Below are 19,316 nucleotides of genomic sequence, written 5' to 3' on the forward strand. Positions count from 1 at the left end.
CCATGAAGACGGTTCTAGAGGCTAGCAACCTGTTGCTAAGTAGATTTAGATCTCCCACAGACTACCCTCATAGTGGGAGGAAGAGAGGCTGGTGGAAAAGACCATGGTTCTGCCATCTTCCAAATCCTCTTCGCTCTGGAAGTTTTTCTAGTTCTCTTTGGTTTTCCAGTATTTGAAGTGCAAGAAATTTCATTGATTTTATTGTATTTTTTTTTAACATTTAAAAATGGAATGTAGAGCACACATACAGAAAAGGGTATAAAACATGTGTGCACAGTTTAACAAATAATTATAAAGCAATCACCCATTTCACTAGGGCTCGTCAAAGGAAAGAACATTGCCCAAACTCCGTAATTCTCCCCACATTTGCCTTCTGATCATGGCTTCCTCCCCTTTGGGGATGATAACCTATTAGCCTCTCTTATGATGATTGATTTCTTGGTTTTCTTTTAGCTTTGTCACCTTCATATGCATTCCTAAACAGTATAATTTAGCTTTGCCTGCTTTTAAACATTAAGTGAATGGAGTCGAGTTGTTTCCAGTTTTTACTGCAAACAAATCTGCTATGAATATTATCCTGGTGCATGTGCATGTATATTTATTAGAATAGATGAACCCCCATCACCACCACCACCAAGATATCCATGTCCTAATCCCTGGAACCTGTGAATTTGTTACCTTACTTTTGCAGAGATTAAGGATTTTGAGATGGGAAGATAATCCTGGATTATCTGAGTAGGCGCAATGGAATCACAAGGGTTATGAGAGGGATTCAGGAGGGTAAGATCCAGAGAAGGAAATGGGACATTGGAAGCAGAGGTTAGAGAAAGAGAGAGGGATTTGAAAAGGCTACACTGAGGGCCTTAAAGATGGAGAAAGAAGTCACAGGCAAGGAATGCAGGAGGCTTCTAGAAGCTGAAAAAGTTGAAGAAACAGATTCTTCCAGAAAGAATGCAACCCTCCAATACATTGATTTTAAGACCTCTCACCTTTAGGGGTGCCTGGGTGGCTCAGTTGTTAAGCGCCTGCCTTCGGCTCAGGTCATGATCCTGGGGTCCTGGGATTGAGCCCCGCATCGGGCTCCCTGCTCCATGGGAAGCCTGCTTCTCCCTCCCCCACTCCCCCTGCTTATGTTCCCTCTCTCGCTGTGTCTCTCTCTGTCAAATAAATAAAATCTTAAAAAAAAAAAAAAAGACTTCTCACCTTTAAAAGGGTCAAATAATAAAATCTGTGTAATTTTAAGCCATGAAGTTTGTGGTTCTGTGTGTGTATACACACACCTAGGAGTGGAATTGCTGGGTCTTGGAATATATTCAGCTTCACCAGGTCATGATAAACAATTTCACAATGTTGGACAATTTACATTCCCACCAGCAGTATTTGAATATTCTTCCTGCTCCACATCCTTGCCAACATGTGATATTGTCTGAAATTATCGGGCTTTTTAAATTTATACCAATCTGAGAGGCATAAATGACATCTTGCTGTGGTTTAAATTTGCCTTGTCCTGATTACTAATGAGGGTGAGAACTGTTTCATGTTTATTGACCTTTTGGATTCCTTGTATTATTAAGTGCCTATTCAACATTTTGCCCATTTTTTTCTGGGATTTTTCTGCACTTTTCTTATTTGCAGGATTTCTTTAAATATTCTGAATACTAATGTTTGTGGATTATACATGTTGCAAATATCTTCTTTCACTCTGTTTCTTATCTCGTCACTCCATGGTATCTTTTGAGGAACCAATGTTCTTCGTTTTAATATACACATCTTCCTCAACCTACGATGGGGTTTTGTCCCAATAAACCGATGATAAGTTGAAAATATCATAAGTTGAAAATGCATTTTATACACCTAACCCACTAAACCTACTACCCTAAACATGCTCAAAACACTTATGTTAGCCTATGGTTAGGTAAAGTCATCTAACAAAAAGCCTATTTTATAATAAAGTGTTGAATATCTCATGTAATTTATTGAATACTGTACTGAAAGTGAAAAACAAAATGGCAGTACATATATTGGTTGTTCACCCTTGTGATGGGATAGATGAATAGGAGCTGCCACTTCCCAACATCAGGAGAGAGTACCCTACTGTACATCACTATCCTGGGAAAAGATAAAACATCAAAATTTCAAGTATGGTTTCTCCCCAAGGTCTATCACTTCCTACCATTATAACTTGGAGAAATCCTCAGTCAAACTATTGTACATTGGGGACTGTGGTCAAATCTTTTCTTTATGGGTAGTGCTTTTTGCATCTTCTTTAGGAGTTCCTTCCTTTCCTACTTCAAGGCCCTGAGATTTTCTTGTGTACTGTGTAAAAACTTTATAGTTTTGCTTTCTACATTGAGGTCTTTAATTGACCTGGGATTGCATGAGGTAGGGCTCTGATTTAATTGTTTCCATATTAATACTCATTTGTCCTAGTACCATTTTTTGAGAAGATTGTTCTTTCCCTGTTGATTTGCATCACTATCTCTATCGTATTTCAAGGGCATGCACACACACACACACACACACACACACACACACATATATGGGTGTGGGTCTCTTCCTGGGTGCTTTATGCTATTCCATTGGTCTATTTGTCTCCTCTTGAACCAAGATCACACTGTCTTAAATATTATAACTTTATAATACATCTTTGTATCTGGTAGAGCAAGTTTCCTCCTTTTCCTTAAGAGTGTCTTGGCTATTCTTTATCCACATCAATTTTAAACTGGCTTGTTAATTTTCCCCCCACCCCCACCACACAACCAAAAACGCTGGGATTTTAGAATTGCATTGATTCTATAAATTAACTTAAGTTGATTTAAGTAAAATGGTATCCTTAAAAATATAGAGACTTATAATCTGTGAATATAGTATATCTATTTTTTATTTCTTCACAGTCTCTCAGTAAAGTTTAAAACTTTCTCAGTCGAAAACATACACAACTTTTGTTAAATTTAGTCCTAAGAATTTGGTATTTTGGTGTAGTATTAAAAATAATATCTTTTTAAAAGTTCATATTAATAAATGTCATTTTCTTGTATAGAGAAATGTGATTGATTTTTATTTGTCCCTAGAAAATTCATAAACTCTCTTATCAATATTAAAATTTCATTTACAGCTCTTATTGGATTTTATATAGATATAAGTTTATCATTTGTGAATAGGGACATTTTGTTGCTACTTTTATTATTTTCATGTCTTTTATTTTTCTTTGTCTTCTATGCAGGCTAGGACATTCTGTACAATGTTAAATAAAAGTATTGATAGGCATCATTGTCTTGTTACAGATATGAAAGGGAAAGATTTCATCGTTCTGCCATTGAGTATGTAGTTTTCTTTCAGTATACAGCAGATACTTTATCAGATTAAGCAAGTTCCCTTGTATTCCTAGGTTTGCTGAGAGTTTTTGTCATGAATGGAAGTGGATTTTATCAAATAAATTTTTCCACATATTTTGAGATGATCATTTGTATTTTTCTCTTTTAATTTGTCTATGTGGCGAATCACATTAATTTACTTTCTAATGTTAAAATAATTCATATTCCAGACAAACCCAACATGGTCATCATATATTCTTACCATTTTTATGTATTGCTAGTTTGTGTATCCTAACTTTTTTTTAGGATTTTTGCATCTGTGTTTAAGAGTGAGATTTAAGGAAATGTATGTCCTGATTTGCCTGGGATAACTCCTGTTTATACTTGTCTTCCTGGCATCATTATTATTTTTTTTTTTTTAAGATTTTATTTATTTGACAGAGAGAGACACAGCGAGAGAGGGAACACAAGGAGGGGGAGTGGGAGAGGGAGAAGCAGGCTTCCCGCCGAGCAGGGAGCCTGATGTGGGGCTCGATCCCAGGACCCTAGGATCATGACCTGAGCCGAAGGCAGACGCTTAACGACTGAGCCACCCAGGCGCCCTTCCTGGCATCATTATTAATAGTATTGCCTTTCACTCTCAAAAGTGCCTGTTTTGGATGATAAAGGAATTGATCAGTCTAGTAAGAATGACTCTGATGTCACCTTCTCATACAGTCTGTCTGGTTTTGGTATCGCAGCAGTGTCCCCTCATTTTATATTTTCTGTAAGAGTTTGTATAAGATTGGAACTATGTCTTCCTTGAATGTTTGGTAGAATTCACTGCTAAAGCCATTTAGGGTCAGAGATTTCTTACTGAATCTGTTATTTTATTCTTTTTTAAGATTTTATTTATTTATTTATTTGCGAGAGAGCACAAGCAGCGGGAGGGGCAGAGGGAGAGGGAGGAGAAGCAGATTCCCCACTGAGCGGGGAGCCCGATGTGGGGCTCAATCCCAGGACCCTGAGATCATGACCTGAGCCGAAGGCAGACCCTTAACCAACTGAGCCACCTGGGTACCCCTGAATCTGTTATTTTATAGGTTATAGGATTATTCATGTTTTCTATTTCTCCTTGAGTCAATTTTGAAGTTATAATTTTATACTAATTTGTCAACTTTTTCTAAATTTTGTTAACATATGGCTTTTTAAAATATGCTCTTAACTTTTTAATGTTTGCAGCATCAGTGGTGACGGCCCTGATATTGGTTATTAATTCTTCTCTCTACCTTCTTTGTTATTTTACTAGAAGTTTGTGAATTGTTTTAGTCTTTTCAAAAAACCAGCTTTGAGTTTTGTCAATCCTTCTCTTGTATGCTTATTTTCTACTTCATTACTGTTGGCTCTCTATTATTTCCTTTCATGAATTTTCTTTGGGTTTATTTTGCCATTCTTTGTCAAAGTTCTTGAGATGGATGCTTCACTTGTTATTTTTCACTCTTTAATCTTTTCTAATATAGGTACTTAAGGCACTAAACCAAAACTTTTTTCTGTAAAAGACCAAATAGTAAGTATAGTTGGCTTGGCAGTTTTCGTTCAGAACAACTCAATTCTGCCATTATAGCACAAAAGCGGCAAAAGGCAATAAGTAAACAAATGGAAGTGAGTGTGTTCCAATAAAACTTTATTTGCAGTATTAGGTTGTGGGCTGGTTTTGGCTTGTGGGCTGGATTTTGCCAACCCCTGCTCTAAACCTTCCTCCATTTACTGCTTTAGCAACATCTCATAAATTTTGATAAGGTATTTTGTTATTCAGTTCAAATATTTTATTTCTATTCTGAATTCTTTGACAGAGAATTCTTTGGGTTATTTTTGAAGTGTATTTCTTAATGTTCAAGTATTTAGGGATTTCTAGTTTTCTTTCTTTTTTTCTTTTTTTCTCTTTCTTTTTTTTGTGCTACTGATTTCTTCTTAATTGTAGTCAGAGAATATGCTCTCTATAAGTGCTGTGCAATAGAAATATAATGCAAGACACAAATGTAATTTAAAATTTTCTAGAAATCACATTTTAAGAAGTAAAAAGAAGCAAGTGGAAATTGATTTTAATAAAGTGTTTTATTTAGCCTTATATATCCAAAATAGTATCCTTTTAACATGTAATCAATATAAAAATTATTATGCCATATTTTAGATTTTTTGTACTAAGTCTTCAAGATACAGTGTGTGTTTTACATGAATAGCACATCTTAATTAGGACTAGCCACACGTCAAGTGCTCAGCATATGCCTAGTGGCTACCATATTAGGCAGTGTAGCTTTAGATAATGTCATCCTTGGAAATTTGGTAAGACTTATTTTATGATGTAGTATATGGTCAATTTTTATAAATGTTCTATGTACATTTGAAAGTAATCTGTACTCTAGTTACTGGATACAGCATTTTGCACAAAATGCATTTATCAAAATGTTCGTTTGTTAGGTTTCTCACTGTGTTGTTCAAATCTGTATCCTTGCTGAATTTTTGGAATTCTTCATTTGTTACTCGGTCAGAGTGATATGTGAAAATCTTCCACCGTCATTGTGAATTTGTCTAATTATCCTTGGAGTTCTGTCAGTTTTTCTTTATATACTTTGAGGTAATGCATGTAATACTTAAGTTGTATCTTCTTGAATAGTCCATTTTTGAAAAGGGACAATGAGCGTTAAAAATTCTTTTGTTTCTAAAAGGATGTTTGTCTTAAGGTCCATTTTGTCTCACTTCACTTTCTTTTGGTAATTGCTTGCATGGTATATCTTTCTCCAGTCTTTTACTTTCAACTTCTCTTAGGTTTTAGGTGTGTTTCTCATTCTGTTTTTAAATTCAGTCTGACAATCTTTATCTTTTGCCTGGAGTGTTGTTTTTAATTTGAATGTGATAGTACTGTTATATTTTGGATAAACTTATTATCTTATACATGACTTCCATTTTTCCTGCCTATTCTATTTCTTTTTTGTCGTTGTTGTTATTTTGGATTTGTTAATTTTTTGCAATTTTTTGTTTGTTTAATGATTTTCTCCTCTTTTACTAGTTTGGAAGACTCTAACTAAACCAGAAAAGGGAGGACCCTTCTGTACTAAGATCCCTTAAATCCTTCTGGCCAAATCCAAGGAAGGGACAGGACTTTGGCTCCCATTTTCCTAAGGATCCTCACTCTCCCCTTGTCTGATCCTACCCCAAACACATGCTCCCACCAGTGAGCGAACCTTCATCAAATTGGGCAAGAGGTCTGGTCCTAAGTCATCTTGCAATCACTTCTGGTGTCCTGAATCGCTTAAGAGTCTAGGCTTTTGAAAGTTTCCCCAAACAGCCTTTTTTCTGTTTCTGAGTTAACATCCCTCCCTGGAAGTCCTGTATGCTTCATATTCCAGCTGCAGGAATTGGGGAAGCTTTATGAGGCAATGGAATTTGCCAGGAAAGCACAACATTCTCCTTTTATGTAACTGTCATCCAATCTTCTATCCTTGGCTTCTGGGTAATTAAGGAAAGTTGATAAGGACAGCAACAGCCCAGGGACCACAAGTGACAAGGAGGGTGGTTGAGGTCTGGGTGGCAGTTCTGTTCTCTCCCCACCCTCATCTCTTCTTTTTCTTTGCTCCAGTATGGGCTGCCCTGAAGGGGGCACTGCTGGGGGCCTTGCTGTAGTTGAAGCACATGGGTATTCAGTTTTAGGGGGCACCTTTCCCTAGGGTCTCAGTGAATGTGTTCCACATTGCTGGTCATTAGCCTCCTAGGGCCAGGCTTCCTGGTTATCCACCAGACAGCTTTTTCTAGCCTCTACAGCTTGTTCCTTTGCCTCTGCCTGCCCCCAAAAGAGCCTTCCTTGGCTTAATCTTGGAACTTTACTCCTTAGACCAGGGTGACCACCATCTCACAAGCTCCTTTACCCCGTCTAGGCCAACGTCTCCCCTTAGATGTTCCACAAGGACCTGAAGCTTACTTCACTATAAGCTGAATCATCTTCCTCTAGCTGAGCCTTCTCTTCCCAATGTTTCCATCCCAGTGACTGACTGGTACCCCCATCCACACAGACATCCAAGCCAGGAGGGCATCCTCACCTCCCCATGCTCCTCACCTGCACATTGCCCACTCCTGTCACTTCTATATCCAAATTTGCCCTCGGTCCTGTAGGGGAAACTCTTCCTGCCTCTGCCCCCGGTTCTTTTCTTGTGACCTCTCACCTGACGTCTGCTACAGCCCCTTCCCTAGAGTCCTGTTCTCCAGACCTGCCCTGCCAACTACTCCTCCACCCAGAAAGCAGATGGTGTCTTTCTAAAATTTAAATCTAGTCATTTTAGTCCCCTAACTCCTCAAACTTGTTCAGAGTTTCTCTGTGGCCTGGTGTTCAAAGCCTGGCTCCTCATTCCTGCAGCCTCATCACCAGTCACTCCCCATGCCCCTGCACCCTGGGTTCACCCAGGCCTGACGGCTCATGCCCTTTCTCTACCTTCCAGGCCTCTACACAAGTTGTTCTTTCACTCTGGAATGCTGGCGTCCTCCCCTTCCACTCCCACACCCCCCTCCTCTTTCTCCTCAGGCTTCAGCTCAGACATCTTCCTCTGGAAAGCCTCCACAGCCGAGTCAGACACCTGCTCTGGGATCAGACAGCCCCTGTGCTTCCTCAGTGGACTGAAGACTTTCTCCGCGTCTTTTAATTGTTATTGTCCCACCTTTTTCACTATACCGTGAGGACCATGTCTTATTTCCTTTTATAATCTCAGCACCTAGCTCAATGCCTAGGTGATCGCAGGCCCGTCATAAATGCTTTGTGAGTGATTGAATGATTGACTATCCCTTTCATTTCTCTCTCTCTCTCTCTGTCCTTCCTCCCCACCCCCTTCTCCTATGATTTATTCCGTCATGTCCTTTGCTCATTTTTCCTTAAGATCTCAAGTGTTTCCTTACAAGAGTTTTCCATATATTAAGGTTAATAGCACTTGATCATGTTTGTGGAAAATATTTTCTCCAGCACATTACTTGTTATTATAATTCATGGTGGTTTTCTCACAGAGAAGTTTTAAATTTGAATGCTAACAAATCTACTGGCCTGTTCCAGGTTAATTTGGGCGGGATAATGAATAGGAGGGGATATGAGGGAACCTTCTGGAGTACTGGAAATGTTCCAGATCCTGATCTGACCATTACTTACACAAGTGTATGCACATACAAAAATTCACTCAATTGTGCACATAATATCTGTGTATGTTATTATACATAAGATAGACCTCTGTAAAAAGTTTTTAAAAATCCATTTTCCTTTTCATTTGTGTTTTCTTTCACCAATTTTTAAAAAGTTTTCTTGAGATGTAACTGAGGTATAATAAACAGCACATTTTTAAATTGTACAATTTGATAAGTTTTAACACATGTATGCAAGTATAAGACCATTACCACAATCAAGATAGTGAACTTATGCATCACCGCCCAAAATTTCCTTATACTCCTCTGCAATCATTTCCTCCTACCCCTTCCCCACTATGCTTTACATTTCCTTGAATTTCATATAAATGGAATTATACAGTTTGTACTCTTTTTTTATCTGGCTTATTTTAGTCAGTGTAATAATTTTGAGATTCATCAAAATATGTTGGTGCATGTTTCAATAGTTCATTCTTTTTATTGCTGGGTAGTATTCAATCATGTGGCTAGTCCCCAGTTTGATTAACCATTTATCTATCAATGGGAATGTGGTATGTTTCCAGTTTGGGGCTACTACAAATAAATCTATTAATCGAGTAAAGTCTTTATATGGACATACACTTTGATTTCTTTTGGATAAATTCTTCCATTGAATTTTATTCTTAGAAAATCCTCTCCTATCTAATGAGAGGAAAGTATTTAAATTTTTCTTCTGTTTTTTTTTTTTTTTTTTTTTTTACACTTAACTTTTAATTAGCTGGAATGAATTTTGTTGTGTAGCGTGAGGTAGGGATTTTAACTGACTTTTCTTTCCCCCTAAATAGCCATTTTCCTCATCACAATTTAATGAAGAATTGGTTCCCTCCTCATTGGTTTGTAATCCCCCTCCCCAACTGTAGTTCTGGGAATTGGGACAATTGCAGGAAATGCTCCTTACCCACAAAGACCCAGGTCCCAACAATATCCCTCAATTATTTCCAAGTGCCTCCAGAGCAGTATCCTGTGGTCACACACTGCTCAAGTTGATGCCCACACACTTACTTGGATGTTAGAATCACGCACACTCAAATACAATTGTCCACTGATGGTTGGCAGGAGATTTTGGCAGTATCTGTCCCATTCATGCAGTGATCCAGACATTAACAGAGTGGATAGCCAGGAGTCACCCACAGTGAGGAGGGCAAAGCCAACCCAGGTGCCATACTTTCATCCAAAACCTCTTCCAGCCCTACTTTATTGAATGGGGCTGGCAAGAAAGCTTAGTTGTAGATGGCAAGAGCCTTGAATATGAAGGTTATAATTTATTGATGCCAGCTCTGTACAGAATCCTACACCGAATGCTGAGTATAGAAAGATGATTTATTTTCAGACACTGCCCTCAAGAAGTTCACCAAAAAGTAAACAGACAGCTATTATTCATTCATTCATGCATTCATTCATTCATTGAACTAATATTGATCCCCCACTAATTGCCAAGCATTGTTCTAAGGGCTTAGAATACATAAGTGAAGAAACAGCTAACAATCCTTGCCTTTGTGAAGCTCAGGAGGGAGAAAGAGAGACAATACAAAAATTACGTCCTAATAAAAAAATTTATATGGTGTATTAGAAGGTGATAAATGCTTTGGAAAAAGTAGAGCAGATTAAAGGAATCAGGAATGTTGAGAAGAGGAAGGAGGGATAGTGATTTCACATACGGTGGTCAATGTGGCTCTCCGGGAACTTGGTGGCAGCCTCCTTGAGAACTACAGTGCAGGTCAGGGGCTGTGGGAGCAAAAGGACACCCTCCACCCCACCATGGGGGTTTATGGAGGGCTTCCAGGAGGAGGGCCCCATGAACTGACTCTTGAAGGATAAGATGAGAAGTCAACTGAGAGAAGACAGCAGGCCCCCTCCAGGCAAAGGGAGCAGCGTGGGCAACAGCCCGGAAGTACTAGAGTGGCTCCATGGAGACCCCTAGATAGGTGACTTTGGCAAGAGACTGTGAAGACGAGGTGTCCATCGTACCGAGTGCAGGTCTGCCCAGAGCTGTCTTGTCCATCCAAAGCCAGATCCGCCCCTCCCCAGGACAGCAAGCTGGCTGCCACTAAGCATGCCTCCAGATCAGAAGAGCCCCCATCTTGGGAGTGCCTGGGAGTGGGGACAGTGTTCTAGCCCTGTGTCCCTGAAGCCAAGACTAGTCTGTCGGGGCTGTCGCTAAGACAGTGACTGTGGCTTCTGTGGCTTCTGATCTCAGAAGGAGGCAGGAAGCTGTGGCCAAGGCCTCAGCAACAGCGTTTGCTCATCTAAAAGGAGAAAGGAAGCGTGTGCCAGAAAATGTGTACAGTACCCCCTCCCTGGCTTGGGCCTGAGTGGCCTCAGTCCAGCAGAGTCCTGGATCTGACCTGAGGCCCGCGATGGCAGCGGTGCGCACTCTCTCCCAGATGGCATCTTCTGCCCATGGAGCTGCAGTGGTCAATGTGGTTGCTGGCGCCAGGACCTCTGGGGGGCCCCAGCACCTGTGGAATCTGTGACCAAAGGCCTCAGGGTGACTTGAGACCTCCCCACAAACACCTCACCCCATGACTTCTCTGACTTGGGGCTTCCCAGGACTGCAGCCACGGAGGTTTCTTAGGCTCTTTTTCTCTGACGCTTTTTCCATAGCGCAGCTGCGGATTGATGTGAACTACCATCGGAAGCCCCGGTTCCTGAAAGCTTCACAGGTTCTCCTCCACACTCTCATCTGCCTCCATATCCCCACTCTGCCCAGACGCCTGACAGAGCACTCTGGGCTTCTACTGCAGTGGGGCGGAGCATCCCAGGTGGGTGAGGCTTGGCCATCTTCTGCTTCTGTGGGATGGCCACACACATTGCTGGAATTCACGCTGTGTCCACACAGCGTGGAATTGAATTGGATTCAATTCCAAGTTGAAGGATTTCAAGGCAAGCTAATGACATGATCTAATTTAGGCTTTTCAAAAATTAGTCTCGCTGCTGTGACAGAGTGGACAGCAATGGGTCAAGGGTAGGCGTATATATATATATATTTGGAAAGTAGAACTGAATGAAGTTGCTGACAGACAGGATATGGGGCGTGAGAGTATGAAAGGAGTCAGAGATGAGTTGAAGGGTTTTGGCCAAGCCACTGAATGGAATGGGCTGCCATGAACTGAAATGGGGAAGACCACAGAAAAGTAGGCTGATGGGGTGGTGGGAATATGAGAGTTCTGTTTGCCCTTACACAGATCATGATGCTCCAATTGCCAAGTAATAGAAAGTACAAGTGAAACTGGCCTAAACATCAAGGGAAACGTATTGACTCTGGCAACTAAAAAGTCCAGAATTTAGGCATGGCTTGATCACAGCTTCTCCATGGGTCCTCAGATCTTGTTTTGTCCTCAATCTGGCTTCCCTCAGTGGAACAAAATGGCTGCATTGGTTTCGGTCCTGACACCCACTAGAAGAAGCTTCTACGGCCCAACCATTAAACAAAAGTCTGAACTTTTGTTCAGTTTGACGGGACCAGTTTAAATCACCAATCACTGTGGCAAATAGGGATGGGGTTATACTAATTTTCTTCACCAATCAGAGGCTACCCCTGCAGCTGTGGGTAGGAGGATATGCTTACCAAAACAGGGGGGATCGAATGGACGCTGGGAAAGCAGCTTTCACGTGCATACTGGTGTGGCTCACTGGTGATGCCATTTAGATGTCCAATGGGAGCTACGGGGGGGAGGGGGAGGCTGGATGTAGGAAGCTCAGGAGAGAGATCGGACTGGGCAATGAACATTGAGTTGTCCCTGGTGTAAAGGTAGTACTCACAACACGAGGCTGCGAGAAGACACCTGAGGAGTCAGTGTAAATGGTGATCTGCAGACTCACCCCTGGGGCCCTGCAATATTTGGAGGTAGGACTGCCCCTGAGGAGAAGCCAGCAAAGGAGTATGCAAAGGAGCAGTGAGGGGGAAGGAAAGCCTAAGGAGTGTGTTGTCACACAGAAGTAAAAGAGAAAAACATTTCCCTTCAGCTACGTTGAAAACTGGTGAGTGAGAAAAGCAAGATGAGAACAAGGATGTGGATCCTGGATTCGGCAACACACTGTGACTACCCACACCCGCCTCTTGTCCGCGGCCTGACTGGTCCAGGGAAGGACGCAGCCTGGAGAAGTGGGAGAGGCCCACTCCTTGTGGGATCAGCACAGACTGGAAGTCCTATGCGCTGACCAAAGTGATTGGTGGGAGAATGGGCAGCAGTGGGTTTGGGGCTGGACGGGAATGGACGTGGAGGATAAGGGACAGTAGAGTTCCAACAGCAGGCTTGGTGGGAAGAACAGCATGAGGGCTGGAAAGTCATATGTTTGTGTGAGATGTGTGAGGATAAGCGTGATGGAAGAAGAATCTCAGAAGTGATTGACTGGAAGGAGAGGGGCCAGAACAGGGTCCCAACAGTCCAGGTCGCCCTTGGAGGCTGCCCTGGGATGATGGTGGGACCTGGCCTGGGAGAAGCCCTATAAGCTGGGGCCAAGCCATTGTACATGTCATGATCATATTTTGAAGGATTAACCTCCTTCTGAGCTATCTTGTTTCCTAGCTCATGCCACAAGGAGAAAACACCCAACTCCAGCCCAGAGCTCCATCCACACCAGTGAAAGCAGTCATGGGAGGGATGGTCAGCACCCACAGACCATCTCTGTACCGGAGGGGCAAGATCTACCCATGGCTGACTCCAAGACCTCGGGTCTCTGTGGAAGAGAGACTTGGCTGGACTGATTGTTGAGGGTGGGATGAGGGGATCTCTAACAGCTCAGGTGTGGAAAGGGATCTCAGCCACCCACTGCCTGGAAGGGGCCCAAGTGACAACATTTGATGAATAAAAGTGAACAACAAGTGATCAAATAATTAGTGATCAAATCTGAAACCCAATTTCTGAAAAGGCAGCAGAGGTAAAAAAGGAAAAAAAGAAAGAAAAAAAAGAAAAGCCAGGTTAGGAAGGATTGAGTCAAGGCAGTGAGCCACCTGTCTGTGTGTCCTGGCTGCTCAGGGGAAGCCTGGGCCTCAGCCGGGCCTAGTGATGAGAGGACACTGACTCATGGGAAAAAAGGTGTAATCAGGATCAGTATGATTCTGTGGGGGAGGGTATTAGAGAAAGACTTTTAAGATGTTCCTTTGCCTGGACTTTTCTTTCCTCCCACTGCTCATCCTGTGTTATCTGGATTCTACATGCATTTCTGTTGATGGCGCCCTTCCCCACTGCCCCTCGCCTCCATCCCCGCCCCAGCCTATCTTGTCCACAGCACCTGATGATGTGTTTACAACTACCCTGTTTTGTTTTTTTTTTTAATATTGTATTTATCTGTCAGAGAGAGGGAGAGCGGCAGACAGAGAGAGGGAAAAGCAGACCCCCCACTGAGCAGGGAGGCTGGCGCGGGGCTCGATCCTAGGACCCCGGGATCATAACCTGAGCCAAAGGCAGGCGCATAACCGGCTGAGCCACCCAGAAGTCCCCTAATCCCTGTTTTGAAAATCCATCTACTCCATAGGTCTCCACTTGCATTCTTTGAAAAAAGATGACATTTCGGTTTTGTTTGTCCTTTTCTGGCTACAAATGTGATGTATGTTCATTACAAAAAGTTTGGAAAACTCAGAAAAGCACCAAGAAAGAGAACAAAAACCACCTTCAATCCCAAACTCAGAGGCAATCCCTTACTTTGACACATGGGTCTGTGTCTTTCCTGACATCTTTCCAACCACATTTTCTTTCTGTTAATTGAAACCATATCTTAGGTTCCAGTTTATAGATTTTAGAAGGCATGTAAGCTCTATGAGAGTGTGAGTTTTATCTACCTTGTTCACTAGTACGTGGTAACCACTCCATAAATATTTGTCGTTAGAGTGGATTTCATAATTTGTTTTCACTTAATGCAATGTAAACATTTTCTGGCATCATTATATTCTCTTATGCCATTCTCTTACGCCATTATGTTTAATGGCTGCAAAATATTTCGTGCTATGTGTATACACTAATTGATTTATCTAACCCGCTACTGTTAGATATTGAAGTTGCCTTGAATTTTTTATACTATGGGTAACATCATGCTGAACATCTTTGAATATTCATGTATAGCTATTTCTGCACATTATGTCCTGAAGATAAATTCCTAGAAGTGGAATTGTGGACCGAATGTGCTTTACCTAAAATTTCTATACATTTTGCCAAATTGCCCTCCCACCCAAAACAAGCTGATCTAAACCCATGTCCTAAACTCCTTCCAGAGGAATCGATGGCCATGTTTTAAGCCTTGATAATTGATAGAAAAGATGTACCTAATTGCTACTGAATTTTTCTTTGATTACTTGTGGGACTGACTAATTTTTATATTTTTACTAGCCTTTTGTATTTTCTTTTCTTCATTACTAGTCATCTTCTCACCCCTGATTCTTTCCAGCGTGTTTTTTCTCATCGATTTATATGAGCTCCTTTTATAATCAATATTCAGGAGTTGCGAAATTTTAAAAATTTCATGTAATATTTTGATTTCATATTTGAGCTTTCTAATCAGTTGGTTTGATTTCCCTACTTGTGCCACAGACTTATTGCTTGTGCTCTCCATTACATTACTTCTTGCGGTCTTTTAGTTTTTAGTATTACTCTCCTTTCAAAGACGGCTCTCGGCCAGTATTGTACAGGTATGTTCTTTAAATTAAATTTAAATCCATTTTGTTGAGTTGAAACCTGAGACTGCATTAAACATAGACCCAACTGTGGGGAGAATCGACATTTTTGTGATCTTTAGTATTTTCATCCAGGAAAATAGTTTCTCCATTCACTGAAGTCTTCTTTTATGTCCTTCTATAAAGTTTAATAGCATCCTTAAGCTAGGTCCCATACATATCTTGTTTATTCCCAGTTAGTTTCTTATTTATTTATTTATTTATTTATTTTAATTTTTAAGAGAGAGAGGGAGGATAAGTGGGGGAAGGGGCAGAGGGAGAGAATATCCAAGCAGACTCCTGCTGAGCGTGGAGCCCAAAGTGGGACTTGATCCCACGACCCTATGACCCTGAGATCATGACCTGAGCCGAAACTAAGAGTCTGATGCTTAACTGACTGAGATACCCAGGTGCCCCCCCATTTATTTTCTATTTTTTGTTGTTTTTGTGAATGAAATTTTTTTCTGTGTATTTTCTGTTATATTTATTTTTATACCTAATAAATATTCAGACATCTTATATAAATATTTCTATTTAGTACCACAGTTTTTAGTTGCTTCTCTTAGAGTTTCTATACTCTGCATACTCGCTTTCTTTCCTCTTTCAATCTTCGATCCACATGTGGAGGCAGAACTCAGTTTGAGGACCCCAAAGCAGGATACAGATCAGCATGCACTCCTGTCCTCAGAGGTGAGATCATTTGTGCTTGTCTTGGAAAGACAATCTGCTCTGGATGCACAGATATTCAGGGTGCAACAGGAGGGACATGATCCTCCCAGCCAAGGAACCACGGAAACAGGTCTTCTGGGAAGAGCACAAACCCGGTGGAACAGAGAGCATGTGGAGGCAGTTGGGGTTAATAAGGCAGGAGGTTCAGCAGAAGCAGGCCTTGGGTGCTTATGGCTGGCTAGAGCCCCTGAACTTCGTGCTCTGGCAAGAGGACCCACCCCTGAGGAACACGGTGATGGGAATGGTAGGACCCGAGGAGGAGGAGGGGCTCAATGTGTGTATATGTTGTGGGGCAGGGTTCTGGGAAGGGGTCCAGAGGGAGCAGAGATACCTGGAAGGAGGACCTGTCTCCCCAATGCTCTGTCTTCCTTCAACTGTCCCCTCACCACCTGAAGAAATCCTTCCTGATCTTTCCTAAGGACAGAGTTTAGAGGTCCATCCTCCCTGCTTCTAAAAGGCTCATGCTGACTCAGGCAGTAATCCTGTGTGGTACATTGTTTCTAATTCTCCACCAGGACGAAAACTATGGGTGTTTATATCTGCTTAATGATTTCTCCGTCATTCTAAAATTCAACAACACTAAACTTTCACTGAGTGTCTCCTGAATGCCAGATGGCCGAGCATGACGGCAGCCTGTGTGCTGAGTGGAGGGGGTGATGCCCACCGGGATGGAGGCGGTGGCAGTGTGTGTTTCAGTCTGACTCTCCACAGGGGTTGGCGGCTGAGTCCCCCGCCTCACTCCGTACCCCAAGGTCTGTGGGAATTCACCTTGTGAAACTCCTCATCTTCATCACATGCTTGGCCCAGCAGCTCCATCCTGGGTGTTTCACATCCCATTATCTTTTCCTCGTTTAGGAACTTTCATTCTATAGATTTAAAATATTTTTTGAGGGGCACCTTGGTGGCTCAGTCGGTTAAGCATCTGCCTTCAGCTCAGGTCATGATCTCAGGGTCCTGGGATTGAGACCCACGCTGCGGGGGGGAGGTTCCTGCTCAGTGGGGAGCCTGCTTCTCCCTCTGCCTCTTTCCCTCCCCACCCCCTCACCAGGGGCACACAGGTGTGTGCTCTCACTCTCTCTCTCAAATAAATACATAAAATCTTCAAAATAAATAAAAATTTATTTTTTGAAATGATTTTGAATGGGGTTGGGATTGTATAGCATATATATGCAGGATGCCCTGGTATTTTGGGTGAATTCCCTGCTCTTGTGTCATCACTGAGAGTTTGTGGTTGGCCCTGGTATTTCTACGATGCAGCAGATATTCTCTTTCCTTCCATCTGGGTTTGCCCACACACAAACCACATCACAGCTTTGGGGAGGAGAGCAACGTCTGCAATTACTGGGGGTGCTGAGGTTACACTTGCCATCTTTTCCCACTGAAAAATATATTGACTTATGAATTCAAATGTCCTCTTCCCAAGAAATTAACTCTTTTTCCTTCTTTTACATAAAAAAATCCTCTATTCCTAATTTTCAGAGGTTTTATTAAGAAAAGATGTGGGATTCTTGTGGATTCCTCTTTAGGTGACTTTTACCAATTTTCCTGTTTGTAGATATAATGGAAAGAACACAGGTGGGGGAGCTGAAAGGCTCTGGATTCAAATCTCAGGCTGCCTTGGGATCTTGGGTAAGTTACTTCAGCTCTCTAAGCTTCAATATCTTCAGCTGCAAAATTAGGTCTATTAGCACAAGGGAATGCAAGGGTCCCTGGAAAGTACCTCACATGATCCAAATGCAGGGATGCAGCTGGGCTCGCCTTGGGTCCTGAAATCAGGGATGCGGGCACAGCCAGAAATGAGGGCCCCCGAAAACTCCCAACTCCATCACAGATGGGCTGGAAATCTTTACCTGGGATTTGTTTTGAGATGCAACATAGTTGGGCCTGATCGCTCTTCTGGTCTGCTGTTGTATACTGACTCTCCCCACCCCTCACTGACCCTGTAGAGAACTCGACAGTGAATTCCTCCCTGTCTCTCATCTCTGCTGTTCTGGGCACATTTGCTTCATTTTTCACATTCTCAGCAGATGTGTGCTCTCTGCAGAAAAGGGCTAAAATTCCAATCCCAAAAACCCAGGGATGAATGATGATGGGTCCAGCTATTGGACCAGTTACCAGTGACCAGGGGACAAAGTCACATTGTGTGAACTTGCTAGCCCCTATTGTAAAGTTGTGGATGGAATGAAGGGCATAGTAAGAGCAACGTTTTCTAAAGATACTGGTGCAGAGATAATCCTAACATGCTTATATCTTAGAGTGGGAGCAGAACTTGAGCTCACCATGCCTTTGCACCTGGATGATGCTCCATACATCTGTGAGTACCGCACCTGGCTGCTTGTTCCGCATCAGCCTGGTGCCCTGCAGCTAGGGTCTATTTTATTTTAGTGAAAATTCAATTTACATATTTAATCTATCTGTTAAAATGTCATCTAGGATTTTTGTGCCTATATTTATATCTGACATGGGTTTATCTATTTTTAGTTGTTTGAAAATCAAGTTTTGGAATTCTGTCTATATTTACCTCATAAATTGAATTGGATGACAAATAATGTCTCCATATAGTTTCAAATAATTTGTATAATATAGGGATTACTTATATTATCAAATTAAAAAAATTCTCCCTAGGGGGTAATGGATGATACATGAGGCTGGGAGTTAGAATGGCTAAGGTTTGGTTTGGTCTTCATCTTAGTTTTCTGTGTGACCCTAAGCAAGTCCCTGAGCCTCCCTGGGCCTCTAAGATTAGGGAGGACAAGACAGCTGGCCCAGACGTCTTGGGCCCCCGCCCAGCTGGCCTTTCTGGGTGATCAGCCCATGGTCCTTGGGGTTGTTTTCCTTTGGCAGGGCCCATTGGCACCATTCTGGCACCCTCTATCCAATTTCTAGTGGTTTTCCTCCCACCTTTGAAGTGCTTTGTGTTGTGTTCTTGGTTTTCTCCTGGACCTGAGAGAGCACCCCCCACTCAAAGCAGGTTTTGTTTTCCTTGGGTCTGAGCTCACGTGGTCAATGACTTAGGCCTTGATTTTTTGGTTCCCTATAATGAGTTCTGAGATGGGAAGCATCCTGCCTGCCTCCAGGAACGCATCATCCTCTTCTATAAATTCATATCTCCTTGGACTTCCCTGGTACCTGGCCCCTCCTTGAGATCTCCTTCCACTACGTCTAAAAGAGTCTGCCTCTGCCTGCCTCGCCTCCCTCTATAACATCTTCCTGGGCTGACATGAGCCACTCTTAAGGTCTTCATGGCCACCTCCAACCCTGATCTCCCTCCCCAGCCCCAGCTCAGTGAGGACTTTTAATGGCTACCAGAGAAAAGGAAGCCTGGGGCAGGTGCCTAGAACCCCCAGGGTCAGGAGGTAAGGAGTCTCATAGCACTGACCCTCTCCTCACACCCTGAGGTTCCTGCCATTTGGGAGGAACATCCTCCTGAT

The sequence above is a fragment of the Halichoerus grypus genome, chromosome 2 (assembly GCF_964656455.1).
Source record: "Halichoerus grypus chromosome 2, mHalGry1.hap1.1, whole genome shotgun sequence".
Taxonomy (NCBI): domain Eukaryota; kingdom Metazoa; phylum Chordata; class Mammalia; order Carnivora; family Phocidae; genus Halichoerus; species Halichoerus grypus.